At 36.0% G+C, this 14,792-nt stretch overlaps 1 long non-coding RNA gene and 1 pseudogene across 1 annotated transcript; both read left to right on the top strand.

The window, feature by feature from the left end:
* Positions 1 to 7,407: 7,407 nt before the first annotated feature.
* Positions 7,408 to 7,890, top strand: LOC148843006 (putative lipid-binding protein At4g00165 pseudogene; annotated as a pseudogene).
* Positions 7,891 to 13,658: 5,768 nt separating this feature from the next.
* LOC148843005 (uncharacterized) lies at positions 13,659 to 14,792 on the top strand. Its single transcript, XR_016103741.1, has 2 exons — positions 13,659 to 13,802; positions 14,118 to 14,792. It is a non-coding gene; the product is annotated as an uncharacterized LOC148843005 (long non-coding RNA).

The raw sequence follows: 14,792 nt of genomic DNA, 5'->3' as shown, positions 1-14,792 counted from the left end.
GGGTGTTTGATACAGTGGAGTTGTGTTAATATTGTCATTTCGGTTGATTAATATAAATTTGTGAAAAATATGTATTGTTATATCTAATTTTAATTAGAAAAAATGAAAAATGCATATATATGCTAAAAAGTAAAAACATCAATTTGTATAAATCATTTCAAAAATTTTAAAACATTTTAAATAAAAGATCTCACAAATCCAAACCTCACACTTTGCATTAATGGCTGACATGTGGCATATAATGATTGGTCCCACAGCCCATAAAACATAATCAAGCTCAACGAATCAGGTTTCCTCAACAACAACAACAAGGCCATCGGCACATCAAGTTCAGCAAGCCAGATACATGATTTGATCAATTTACACAATTGGTCTCCAAAACAATTCAAATTTTAATAAAATGGTAACACCTCTACCTTGTATAGCCCACCTCTCTCAAGACTTCATATGGTTGAGACCACTGACCAACATTGTAGGTCTATAAATAAATCGGATCAGATCCGATTTGAATTCAAATAGGATCCAGTAATAGTTGGATTCGGATACCATTCTTGATCCTAATAAATTTGATTAAATAGGAAAAGTCCGATTTGAATCCAAATACGATCCGGTAAAAGTTGGATTCGGATACCATCGTTGATCCTAATAAATTTGATTAAATAGGAAAAGTTGATACATTTAGTTAAGAGATTGAATTCGAATGTATCCCAATTTGATCCATCGTGACCAAATACGATCTATTAGTTGTGAAGTATTATATATTATTTATATAATATAAATTATAATATATTATTTTATTGTATATATCATCAAGTTTTATTATTACAGTTTACATCAAAAAAGATATCCAATAAGATATATTTTGAAAATCCCACGAATTTTTATCGGATTCAATAGGATTTTTTTTTTTTTATCTAATCCCATCGGATATACCAATTCTTCAAATTGGCTCTTGAATCCATTTAATGCCCCCTGCTGCTGTGACTAAATTTGATGAATGTCTGTTAAGGTTGGATGTTTACTAATCATAACCTTGAAAAAAAAAAAGAAAATGAGGTTCATTACAGGGATTTTTTCTAGAGGATTTGAAATGCAACAAATGAGAAATTGTTGACTGATGTTGAGCCTAATCTCTAAAATCTTCTTTTTCTTATTAGAGTAGAAGATTTTATCGGCCGTTACCAAGATGGTCCCAAATTCTAAACCATGCCCGATGTAGTTGAAATTCTTCAAGGCGGACAACTAGAAATGCAGCCCTAGGCCCCTAGCTAATTCAGTACCTAACGAAGATCAAGACTGACTGCTAATAGAAAAAGGTTTTTGTGATCAAAGACAATTTGGAAAATACTAAGAGAGATATGTCTTTGCCATTTCATTTTGTCCCTTGGACTCAGTTTGACCAAATATAAATATGTAGTGTAAATATATACAAAATAATACATAATACTAGATTTAACATCTATATATTTGAATTTTTACTCCTTCCAAACTGAGCTTTGGGCGGTTTGATTTGAGAGTTTGTTAAATTTGAACGGGCCCAATATTTGAGCCCAGACCCAATGCTAAATAAATTCCTCAAATTGGGTACCAACTGGTTGGTTTGCATGTCAATGGTTCCCTAAAGTCCGATACCCAATTTAACGTCAAAATTATTAATTTATAATTATGTATATATATATATTATAAAATATATATATTTTTTATTTTTTTAAAGTTTATTTCATAAGATGAATGTGGATTAAATTCAAATCCAATCTAAGTCCAACATATCGAATTTTGGATCCAAAGATTTGATAATGAGATTGGATGCAGATGTAGCTTAATCTGATCCAATTACAACCTTATTTGGAATACATAAAGGCCGGTTTCAGAATTTTCCTGCAATGGTATTACTCTTTCATAATTCAACCTGCCTTCTCCTTCTAATAAAAAGGAAAACTTAAGGTGGGGTTACGCCAAGTTTTCTAAGGCTTTATTTAGTTGCTATACAACTTTCATTTGCACTGTTTATTTGTTTGTGAAATAAAATGAAATGACCTCCATTTTGAGGAAAGAAAATGGAGGTGGGATGAGGATTATCTTCTAGGGATAAGGCAAGGCACAAATGATGTAATCGTCATTTTATATGGGAAAGAATTGAGGTAGGAAATGTGGTGCAAATTTTGCATCAGTTTTTGTGATGCAAAATTTGCACTGCCAATGAGAACAAAAGAGAGAATATACAAATCATAATTCCAAACAAATGACAACAAAACTAAATTGAGCACAAATTTTGCACTTGTCAATATTTACATTGCAACCAAAATTCCTAATAGTCCAAAATTACTCTGCCACGTTTGAGTCAGGCACAGGATCTGTGACTGCAGTCTTGGGTCCATATAAATTGTCACCTAGTAATTGGTCATGGGATCAGGAGGTAAGGATTAAGGACCCATTTATCCCATTTCAGACTACATGCACATGGACGCATACCATTATCATGCATTATTGTCAGATTCTGATCACACAGTCAGACTCTTAGGACCGGGAACAGGTAGCCAAAATGGTTTATAATATATTTTTTTCTCTATGAAAAGCAACACTAGTTTTTTTGGATATTCAGTAGGAATGAAATGGGCTCAAATTACTTTCCAATGTATTAACAGGAATAATAATAATAATAATAATTTCAAAAACTGAAAGGTTGTTATTGCCTTAGGGGATTTTATAGTTCACTCCACCCTGAGAGTGGAGATAGGATTTCTAGGGATGGATTGAATCTTGCCCATGGATTGATGTTAAATTCACGGACAAGATGCGATTTATAAGAGAGGAGGACTATTAGTAGACTACGAGGAGACTGCAATTCAGATTTATGAGGTGGATTGCAGTCCACTTATCCCATTGCCTTATTGATTATCCATGTTTTGTTTGAGAGAATAATATTATTTACATGGAAATATGCTAACGACCCTATTGCTTAGACGAGAAAGCTTTGGCTGTTGGGGAGCTTCTTCAGACTTAATATGTAGGCCTGTAAACGATATCCAAAAAGTCATGCTCGATCCAACATCTTTACATATAGACCTGTAAATGATACCCAAAAGTCATGGCTCGACCCAACATCTAATTTGATTATCTTGGATTCGAATGATGTGTTTTTATAATCGGATTAGATTTGGATTTGACTCCATCCAATCTGATTAAAATTCAAATTTGATTATATTATAATATTTATTAATTTTAGTATATAAATTTTATATAATTATATTTAAAATTAAAAAATATATTTTTATATATTATATTATATATGTATATATATTTATATAATAAATTTAGTGTGTTATATTTCCATTAATTTATTATACATAAAAGTTGAAAAATAATTAATTTTTTTATTTAAAAAAAGCATAATAAGATTAAATCTGAATTCGATCCAAGACTGTTACAATTTAAATTCAAATCCTATCAAGTTTTAGATTGAATTCTCATTCAAGTTTTCAATAATTGGATCGAATTCAGATTTTGGTGAATCCTATCTGAATCATTTAATTACATCTCTAATAACATGTCAACCCATTAAATCTCCTGTTTGTCTTTTTGGTCAAAATAATGTGGAGGTTAATTACTCTTTCACCCCACATGGTAACTTGTCATGTTCAAAAATATTCCCAGCAGCCTATGCTATTGGTAGGATTGTAACTTGGCTGGTTAGCCAGAACCCCAACCCGAGCCTAGCCAAAAAAAATAGGGTTGGGTTGGGTTGAAGTTCAGAACTTAATTTTGGGTTAGGTTAGAGTTAAGGCATTCACCAATCCAATCCAACTTAACTTTGTAATAAATATTATATAAATATGTATTTATGCAGACAATTACTTGTGTATATATGTATTGTATGTATGCATATGCACTATGCATTACGCATCAATAAATGTATATTATTTATATATTTATGTATTTTTCAAGCCATATTTATGTATCTATGTATGTGTGAATTTATATTATATGTTAAAAATTTTTAGTTTAAAGGAATTTTTTTTTTCTAATGCATGATAATCATGTTCTTTTACACATAATAATGCAAATACTGAATCAACATGAACCATTAAGGGGAAAAAGTACACTTGGCACAAAAGGAAATAGAGAAGTTAGGCCAACCTGAGACTAACCCAAAGTCAACCCAAGCCCAATCTAACCCAGGGTTGGGTTAGGATTAGGGTTGACCTCATCCCGACCTAACCTGGCCCGACTTGCATCCCTACCTATTGGATCCCAACAGGCAAAGGTTTTACATGGCTGTGTTTGGACGGAGATGGGATTGACTGCCCACATAGCGTGCCCAACCACACATCCCCTCCGTGCATTGGGAATATCTCATATCACAATCATGTGATTGTAAACTTGTTCAGTCAAAACTGTCCATTCAACTTGTTCAATCCAAAAACTCGAGAACCTGTCATGGTTTAAAAAAATCGGCTAGTTTTCTGAAATTTTTTAAATATAAGAGTGTGTTCTTTTATTGGATTTTGAGAGGGGGAAAGTTGGTCAATGGGGTTTTGGTTCCCATTGACCAAGAATTCCATGTTCTTCTTTAGGATTAACGTGGGGATCAAAGAAAGTTTATTTTCGTGGGTATTACTTACCCCTATCTCCTAGGTGAGTAAATAATTTTCTCATTTGGAGGGAAAGATTCCAACACTTAAATGGGATAAAAATGCCCTATTTAGTAATGAATTTTTAGGGCTAAAATGGTCATTTCCTTTTTACTTGAAAAATAAAAGAACATAGGTAAATACACTTACCTGGGTAAGTATTTCCCAATAAATACTTACCCAGATAACTGCATTTACATGGGTAAATAAATTACCGAAAAGTGGGCGGAGCTTAAATGTAAAATTTTAGTGGTCATTATTTTGTATTTGGATGTTTGATTGGGATGATCGGATAATTTTTCAAATTTACATGTTTCCAAGGGCAAAAGATGCTTTGTCCCACTATTTTGCCAAAAAAACACCTTTTTGGTCCTCAAATCTTAATTTTTAATATAAAAATTTGAAACTAAATTAAAAATATATGTTATATCAGAACACAATTATATATTTTAATGCGGTTCAATCTCAATCCAAATGCGACCTGAAATCTGGATAAAGGCTGATCGACCCTAACCCAATGGATTGGATCATGGTGGGTTTATCACTTAATCCGACCCATTAACATCTTTGATGACAAAGAAAACAAAGATTTTGTTGTAAGATGAGACAAAATGTAATTTAATCTATTGTACTTTTTCTATAATATGAGATCAAATGGGCCCCCTACAAAACTGTCCTCCCACAACATCCCACAGAATCTTTCTTTTCTGTATTGGGAACATCTCCTGATAATAATACTAGAAATGATGATATCATCATTGAAAGATGTTCTCAATACATGGTGAAGATGTAATGTGCGATGTTGTGAGGGGCTGATTTGAATATGATAACTTATCCCAACATTCAACATGAAAATTTCATGTTATAGACGTGTACGGCCGGCCGTGCTGGGCTGGCAACCTGGCATTTGTCCTCAGTGGACTATGGTTAGCCGGTCTGAATTCTGATCTCACCAGGGTAAGACAAAATCATGCTGACGTGGGCGTCAATGGACAACACAGTAACCTTCTTATCAGGGCGCTTGGCCCAATAAATAAGGACCGGGACCATTATATTGGACCTGATCATAAATATTTGGTTCATCTAGGCTGTGTTTGATTGCATTGTAATTTTATTTATACTAGTATAAATGTTTGGGAGTGTAAATGAAATAATGTAAATTTTGATTTAATTTTTTTTGGGTTTTACTTTGTTCTGTTTGATTTCGTTTGTATTACAACCAAACAAAATAAGATAAATTTTAAAATAAAATAAATCATAATTTGCATTGAAATCATTTGCACTACGTACTATGACTTTGCACCAGTTACATTATAACCAAACACAGCCTTAGTATTTGATTAATCAACAGGCTTTAATCAGACCAAATGAACAAGCTCCCACTCTGGAGAAAAAGGAATCTCAAAATACCCACCAAAAGTGTTAATTTTTTGCTTGGCAACATATGCCCCATTTGTGAGTATTTATTGGATTAATAGGTTTTTATAAGATAAGTGATTATTAATAAGTGCTTATCTTTCTTAAAAAAAGTATTTATCCTAATAAACACTTTTGAGTGTTTGATGAAAAAGGATTTCTTTTAAATAGGATACTACAGGTATTTTGAAAGTTATTAACTAGCAAGACGGGCCAAAGATGCAACAGGAACTTTTTCAAGAAGTGCTTTAAAAAAGCCAAAATTTTTAACTTATTCAAAATGGACTTATTTCAAGAAACAGCAGTTATTTAGACTTATTTATCAAACTTAAATAATGTGTGGTCCCTGCCTAAAATGAACAGTAATTACAATAAATGCTTAAAAATAAGTAATCTCAAAGGGGGGACTATTAACCTAATAGTCTGGGTTATTTGATTCTTGGATTTTAGTAGAACGTGAAGCCTGTCTACGTGTCCTATGGGTCGAACGCATTTCTAATTTTCTATCGTTGGAGAGTGACAACTGAACGAGTTGGTACCACGCAATAGGCGTGCATGCTATGCTCATTCCGAGCTGGGTTTTTCAGTACCACAACCAGAACTAAGCCAACGTCGAACCAGAAATATGGTTGGCCCAGGGTAAATTGGGATGACTGATTGGTTCCCATGCAGAGTTTTAAATCCCCGCCAGAAAATTAATTAAGGCTCCGCTCAATTTTTGGTAATATATTTATTCAGTTAAATGTAATTATTTTGAAAAGTTTTTTTTAGGAAATATTTATTTGAGTAAGTGTATTTATTCATATTTTTTTATTTTTTAATTAAATAAGATAATGATAATTTTAATCATAGAAATTCATTATTAAAAGGGACATTTTTGTCCCATTCAAGTATTGGCAATTTTCCCCTTATGTGGAAAAATTATTTATCCATCTAAGATATGGGTATCATTTAAGTGATATCCAGAAAAATAAACTTTCATTGTTCCCCCACATAAAACTGAAAAAAGAACATAAAATATTTAGTGAATGAGAACTAAAATTCCATTAACTAATTTTTCCCCTTCTCAAAATCCAAAAAAAAGTATACCCCCTAAAATCTATATGGGCAACGACTGATCATCAACGTACGCAGGTGGATAGGCTGGCTGAACCGGGCAGCAAACCGGCTCCAATTTCTTTACAAAAATGGTCCTACCGAACCAACATCTGAACGTCATTCGATTCAGAAAATTACCAGTGCAGAAAGCAACAGGCATCTTTCCTTTCCTAGAACAAACAAAATTGCTACTGCAAGTCTGCAACGCATATTATTTTCCTGTGTCTCTTCCCCTCAACCCAACCGAATACCCACCTCACAAATGCTTTATAAAGAGCACATCTTCTCTTCCCCACATGGAGCACGAATCTCTGGAGCAAAGGAATCCATGGATAAGACTAAGGTCTTTGCTTCTGCTATAGCTCTGCTCTCCAGTTTCCTATTCTCTTCAACACTTACACATTCTTGTGCCGGTGTCCCATGCAAGCCTAAGACCAATCCTAATCCTCTCCCACCCCCTAAGGACCTCCCTGCAAACCCCTTCTGCCCAAGGGATACCCTAAAGCTTGGCGCCTGCACTGACCTGCTCGGAGGCCTATTTCACCAAGTAATCGGCAGCCCACCTTCAACTTCAAGCAAGTGTTGCACATTGCTCGACGGCCTGGTGGACTCTGAAGCGGCTGCGTGCCTCTGCGCTGTCATCAAGGAAAATGTACTGGGTTTAAACGTGGAGTGGTCTGTCGCTCTTAGCTTGTTGGTTAGCTCCTGTGAGAAGTCGGTTCCCCCTGGCTTCAAGTGTGTCTAGCTACAACATTGGCTCTCTGTTTCACTACAGCATGTCTCCATCCTGTGTCATCGATCCCTATCGTCATTTGATTTCTGTGTCATTTCTTCGTACATCTCCATGACTGTTGATTCTTCATTGTGAATGTTTTGTTTGAGCAAATTGGTAGCTTAATTTAATCTCTTGTATTCGGATTCTTAGTTTCTTGAGTTAACCATTCCATGTAATCACCATTGACATATGTTTGGATTCCAGTAGGGATGGTAATGATTTCATTGTGATTTTGCATTACATTTCAGACTTCAGACTTCAGAGTGATGGGTTGGATTGGGTCAGAATTTAGTGTAGGTGCTAAATGGGTTGATGGATTAATTGGATGGGCTCAAGTCACATCCAGCCCACCAAATTCCCATCCCTGTCACTCACATGGATCCAATTACTTAACTAAAATTCGGTGTCAACAATTCCAATTATTGTTTAGGTTGTGTTTGGTTGCAATTTAAATAAATTCGTATTGATGCAAAATTATGATAGTGCAAATAATTTGAGTGTAAATTTTGACTTATTTTTGTTTTAAATTTTAGCTTATTTTGTTTGATTGTAGTACAAATGAAGCAAATTAAGACACGAAGCAGAATAAAGTAAAACCCAAAATAAAATTAAAAGAGAATTTACAATTTTTTTTTCATTTGCACTTTCATGCATTTATATTAATGCAAATAAAATTGCACTGCAACCAAACACAGCCTTTCTGATATCATGTTTATGATGCCAGTTGATTAGTCACAAAGTTTTCCAGATATTATATCTTTCTGATATCATAATTGAACCATTGTTTGTAAATGTATTGAATTCAAAAAGACTAACAGAAAAAGAAAAGAAAAGAACATCATACTTTATTGCGCATCAAGAGTTCAATGACCGTGTTTATATCCATCCATGGCCTGTTTATAATAGGCATGACCAGATTATATCATGAGCATGCAGCCTTCTCTTTAATGAAGCGTTTTCGCATTTGTATTGCATGATATGGGCGGATGGTCACTTAACCACCATTGACAACCGAGAATGCAAAGTTGCAAATGGTTTTTTTTTTTTCAAATGATGATTATTTAGCAGTTTGTTCAATGATACAGATCCCAAAAAAATTTCTTTAATTTTTTGTTCTGGTATTATCACATTAAGGAAATTTCCTTGTCATTCATATGGAGATGTTTCCGCATTTTTACCCATCAGACGCTACAGCTGCACATTCAGAATTTCCTTTGTCATTCATATGGAGAATTGTTACATACAAACCCATCAATGACAGCATACAATTTGAGATGTGTGGCTTTAGCTTCTTGTGGGTTGCAGCTGAACACAACCTAATGTTCAAAACATCCTTCTATTTCTAGTACTAGAGCTATGGATTTTGTTGTTAACCCTCGTTGAAAAACACCAAATTGTGCTTTTGTGCTCCAAATTCAAACAAATGGAAAAATCAAAACCAAATAAAGCACAAAACAAGCCACCATGTTTTGCATTTCTACCTTTCATTCGAGATCGGATTTGTCACCCATAAAGACCATACTCACAAGCAGACCTACTCATGGGCTGGGTAGTCTACTCATGGGCTGGGTAGTCTGATGGGCCAGCTCGGTCCGATCTAAGTCGGGCTTAGACAAGATTTTTATATTAATAAAAATATATTTTATATAATAAAAAAGTATATATATAATATATTTTTCTTCTCTTTTTTTCAAGTAACAATAGGACTTTTCATTATTTCCTTTTAGGTTTTGAGGTCTTTTAGTATAAATAAAACAACTTTTAATTGAATTAAAAAGAATTTTTTTTTCCAAATTTCTAGTTGGGCTCGGGCCCAGGCTTCGAGCTTTATAGTTGGGCTGGGCTTAGGCTCAAGACTTAGGCCCAATGGTCAGGCCGGGCTCGGGTTTGGATAGGGGTGGATTCGAGCCAAGTCGAGCTGAATAGTACCAGGCTCGAGCTCGATTCGAGCTAGAACCTTGAGCTCGGCTTGGTTCAAGCTCGATTTTGAGAAAAAATATTTTATAAAAATAAAAATTATATATAAAAAACTTTTTATTTTAAATTAAAAAATTAATAATTATAATATTTTTATTATATATATATATTATTTTCTATAATTTTATTATATATATATATATATTCTAGCCGGTTCGCAAGTCTCACGAGCCAAACTCTAATAGGCTCGAACTCACTGAAACCAAGCCAAACCGAACTTCGAGCAGGTAGTGAAAATCTCGGCTCGTTGCCACCCCTAGACTCGGGTCTGAACATTTTCTATTAATGTAAAGGCAAGACCTGGCCCAGCCCGTGAGCAGGTATACTCACAAGACACTACAGCTATGCATCTGAAGCATCTCCCCATAAATAATAATTGAGATGTTCCTGATATGTGGCTATAAACAATGCTTCCATACACACACAAGCACACATAGCATGCATATCGCATATCTGTGTTTATAAATGTTCATGACTACGGACTTGTTTTTCACACATTGATCGGTTGGGTTGCGCCAAACTCAATTCCATGTCAAACTATTCAAGGGCTGAACTAAGTCCAACCCTAATACTTGGCCCTGTTTGGCCACAATTCAGTCTATTCTCGTTTGGTTCATGAAAGATTTAATTGTCAAAAAAATTGATATGCCAAAAATATGCGAAAAGCTGAGCAATTTTGAATAAGCTTCAAATGAAACTTTTACATTTTTTTATTAATTTTTATATAAAAAGACATTAAAAAAAACACATTTTAACCAGACGAGCTTCAGGCTGCTCGAATCTTAATACAATTCAATACGTCTTTTGACTGTCGAAGTTATCAGTAGTGCCAAACGACCGTAACAAAGTTGTCATGCCCTGGCCCAACGCCAAGCACATTTTCAAGCTTAATCCGTGGCTTTGGGCCTCAGACACAAATTTTGCCCAATGAAATACTCCACACCTGTGATAGGCTAATAGCTCTGTGTCTGGGGTGAATAAACCTACAATCCGTAAAACCCTACACGATCATCTCTCAACCCTTGATCCTACGAGGGAGATGAACAAATTGTGCGTCCTTTAGTTTAGCTGGCCCATCCCATCCTGTCCTTAGGCTTTGGCTCACTTTGGGCGCCGAGTTCCAAATCCAGGTCCACCAGAATATAAAGGGCCATAACGATGACATAGCACTGTAGCAGGCTACTACCCGTGCAGTCTGGGAGGGCCCACGGAAGGAGAAAGTGGGTCCGGTCGGCCGGCCGGACCCATTTCTATCCGCCGGTTCCCGTAGAGGATTCGTACTCGTACACTCCTCTGAAGGTCTCAAGTAGTATGCTTCCGTGGCTATCTATGCTCCACCACTGACAACTGCCCTAGATTTTCTGGACAGCCAATAGACCAAAATGCCCCTGCTCTTTTCCCTCTCGATCCCCACGTGTCCCTGTTACCTCCTGTATAGACTCGTAGTACAACTGAAACCCTAGATTCTTTTGTACTCTGGGTTAAATCAATCAAATCAAGAAAGAAAAATCAGGTTGTTGTGATTGTACTTCTTGGTATATTATATTATTATATACAGGCACACTGCGATGTGAGTTGTGAGCCAATCGATTGTTGACGATATCTGGGCCTCGCTTTGCTCTACCATGCTTTGCCATCACATACGACAACCAGCAATGAATACCTCCCCCGAAATCCGAGTCGCGAACTAACATAAAACAAGGGTGGTGAACTGGTGATGGAACTTGCAAGCATGTATGCGTTGTTTATCGCTATTGAGTGGGAGAACCGGGCTCCGTTTTCAGAACACTCCTTCCGATTTCTCGCGATATGATTGAATCAATAGTTTTCTCACTCACTTGAAATAACGGAGCTTAGAGCTTGTTTGGTAACGATTATTGCCCACACATGGTAAACTGTTAAGGTGCAACTGTAAACTCTAGTTGTGCTTCAGATCTACGTAAGACAGCTGTTTAATATATACTAGTTCATAAAGTAGTTATTAAGGCATGTATGAGGGGTTTGGAATTGGTCTTTCAATTACCCTCTTAAGGACTTGATGTGCATATTTTGAAATCTATGATTTAAGTTTGTTCTTTTTCACAAAAAAAAAATAATAAAAATAAATCCAGTTCGCTTTCGGCAATGAAAGGCCAAAACTGGGTGGACTTGGGACAACATTGGTAGGGGTGCAACTTGGGCGGGCTCAACCCATGCCTGAATCGATTCCATCTGCAATTTTATACAAGTTGGTCTTGGATTAGACTTAGGCCCAAAAGTCAGGGTTTTTTATTTTTTGGGTTGGATCCAGGCCTAGTCTTTAACCAGCCTGAACCTGTCTTGTGCAAGTTCAAATCAGCCCCCCATAACGTGTATTGGGAACATCTCCTGATGATGACATCATCATTTTTGGTATTATCATCGGGAGATATTCTCAATACACAGTGGGGACGTGCTGTGAGACGTTTTGGGGGGCTGATATGATCTCGTCTTATGCACAGTTTGATTATGTATATCCATAAATACTTATTTATAATTTTTAAACCACATATAAATATACATGCATACATATATACATATATCTATTATGGATTAATTGACTAACTCGAGCCCAAACTCAATTGAAAGTGCATCAAATTTTAATACGGGCTGAGGCACAATTAAACAGTTAAAGCTTGACCTCGGATGCCACCTTAACTAGGGCATTAGGCTCAATAGTGGTGGGTCTGGAAATGAACTCAATCTGAGATCAAATCTAACACAATAATGGTGGTGGGTCGATACGCATATAGTTATGACTCTTCGGAACAAGTAAAATGCAAACTAAATTCTAAATATGATTGCCAATCACCCCCTCTAGGCCCCAGCCCAGAACGGTAGCCACAAGAGTCTAGAGGACGTCCACGACAACGTACAAATGGGCTGGGCCCAACAAAATGTCTCATGTGCTTAAAATTTGTGGGAGACTGAGGGGACCAGTGAGAAGAAGTGGCATTCGATATTTTGATCACGAGAGACTAATTTCTTACCTTCTGAAAAATTACTTACACCAAACAGGGTTTGGTACATGCATCACCTTATCATTTCTTGTCTCGTCCCAAGACCGTTTTCATTTCTCCATCTAATAAGGTTGAATCATCGGACCATGGTCCAATTCAAGTGATCAAGGGGTTGTTTAACAATTATTTCTAGTCTTTCAATAGCCCAGTAGATGGAAAGATGCATTGAATACTTTTGGGGTTTTGTTTTTAAAGATCAATGTTTAGTTCGCATTATAGTCTATTAGGCTGTTAAAAACAGTTGAAAAGCTATTTTCAGTGTGAAAAAGATCAAGAACTTCATTTATTTATTTTTTTTATTTTTGACTTTTTTTTTTCAGGATGTTTGTGTTTGTATCTTTTGGTTTACGTAATATTAAACGAAAAATGATCATTTGTTTACTCCCCGTTTGATGTATCTTTATCGTGCAGGATATCGGCTGTTTAAAAGTTTGACAGTCTATGTTCTTTGGGAAAAGATGTAATTGTCGAAAGATTTTACTCTAAAAAGACAGAAAACTCATTTCGGATTATTTTCGAGAAACTCTAAATAAGTCTTTGGTATACTTTTTTAGTTTTGTTTTAACGTGAAAAGACGAGCTTCCAACCAAATGGCCTATAAACTGGTAAGATGTTTATGTAAAAACCGATTACGTCCTTTAGCTTTCAGATCTTTTAGAAGATCTTTCAAAAAAGATTTATCAAACGGCACAATCTTCTGAATTTTTAATAAACCAAAAACAAGCCAAATACCACTTAATAACTCAAAAGAGCCAGGGTGCGAGACTATGGCATCTGAAAGCCTTGGCTGACAAAGGATGGATGAAGCTTTCAGACGACTTGGGTATGTCTGAAAGTGAAGGCCAGCTCCTTTCACGGGTTCTATAGGTAAGCGGATCACATCTTTCAAGCTTAATTATTTGCACAACCAGGGCTCTCTCTAATTGCACTGCGAAGGTTGCAACAATGGCAGATCATCAGATAATTAAACTTCTCGCTAGATTTCCAGTTTCTGAAGGTTGCCTGGTGCAGTCAGCAGCAGGCCTGATCGAATAAAACCAAGGGGAAAATCACTTTGAATGGAAATTCTCTCTCTTTCTCTCTCACTCAGAACACTAACCACTTTATCTAATCAGTCCAAAATTCCACTCTCCATGATCATAAATGAAACAGGAGGCATATTGTTTTTGTGTCCATTAACAGAAGCCACCAAAACGAAAGCGGAAAATTTCTAGAGCAACTCAGCAAAGCCTTCGTTTCCTTGCTTTGGCTAGAATGGGAATTTAACTAACTCACAGAGTCACAGCCACGACTCACGAGGTAGTTCACCAGCTCGACCCTCCTGCTTAATTCGTAAAAAAAATGAATTCATCTCTCTAAACCCGACAAGACCTGCCGCTCTCCTTCACAAAAGAACAGATCCGTAGCGACTAGCGAGGGCCACCTGCCACGTTTGGCGAGGAAGTTCGTCACCACTTGCTTTGCTTACCTCTGCACTTGCCGACTTGCGTTGCACCTCGAAATCTTCGGTTGCATGCGGATTGCGGAGGAGCTTCAGCCACTGCGAATAATCAGAGTATTTTTCGGGCCTCGATCGAGTCCTTTGATGAGTTCTTCGATTTACTCTTAACAGAGTTTTAATAGTTATTCCCCAGTGAAAGGACGAAACGATGCAGCTTACGAGAGAGTTTCAGTAAAAGGTTTATAAAAAGAGAAGTTTTATTTTTGTTATTACTATTTTGCTGCTTCGTACTGGTTTGGATTAAGTGTTTGCCCTTGAGTGAGGGAAAGTATATGTTTTCCATATCATTTTGGCTGGATGATACAAAACCTACTTTAAGAAAAGGTATTAACTAACTAGTATTCATCTTCCCAAAA

The sequence above is a fragment of the Nelumbo lutea genome, chromosome 8 (genome assembly GCF_056320005.1).
Source record: "Nelumbo lutea isolate HS-2025 chromosome 8, American lotus-T2T, whole genome shotgun sequence".
Classification (NCBI taxonomy): domain Eukaryota; kingdom Viridiplantae; phylum Streptophyta; class Magnoliopsida; order Proteales; family Nelumbonaceae; genus Nelumbo; species Nelumbo lutea.
This window is presented reverse-complemented; position numbering and strand designations above follow the sequence as displayed.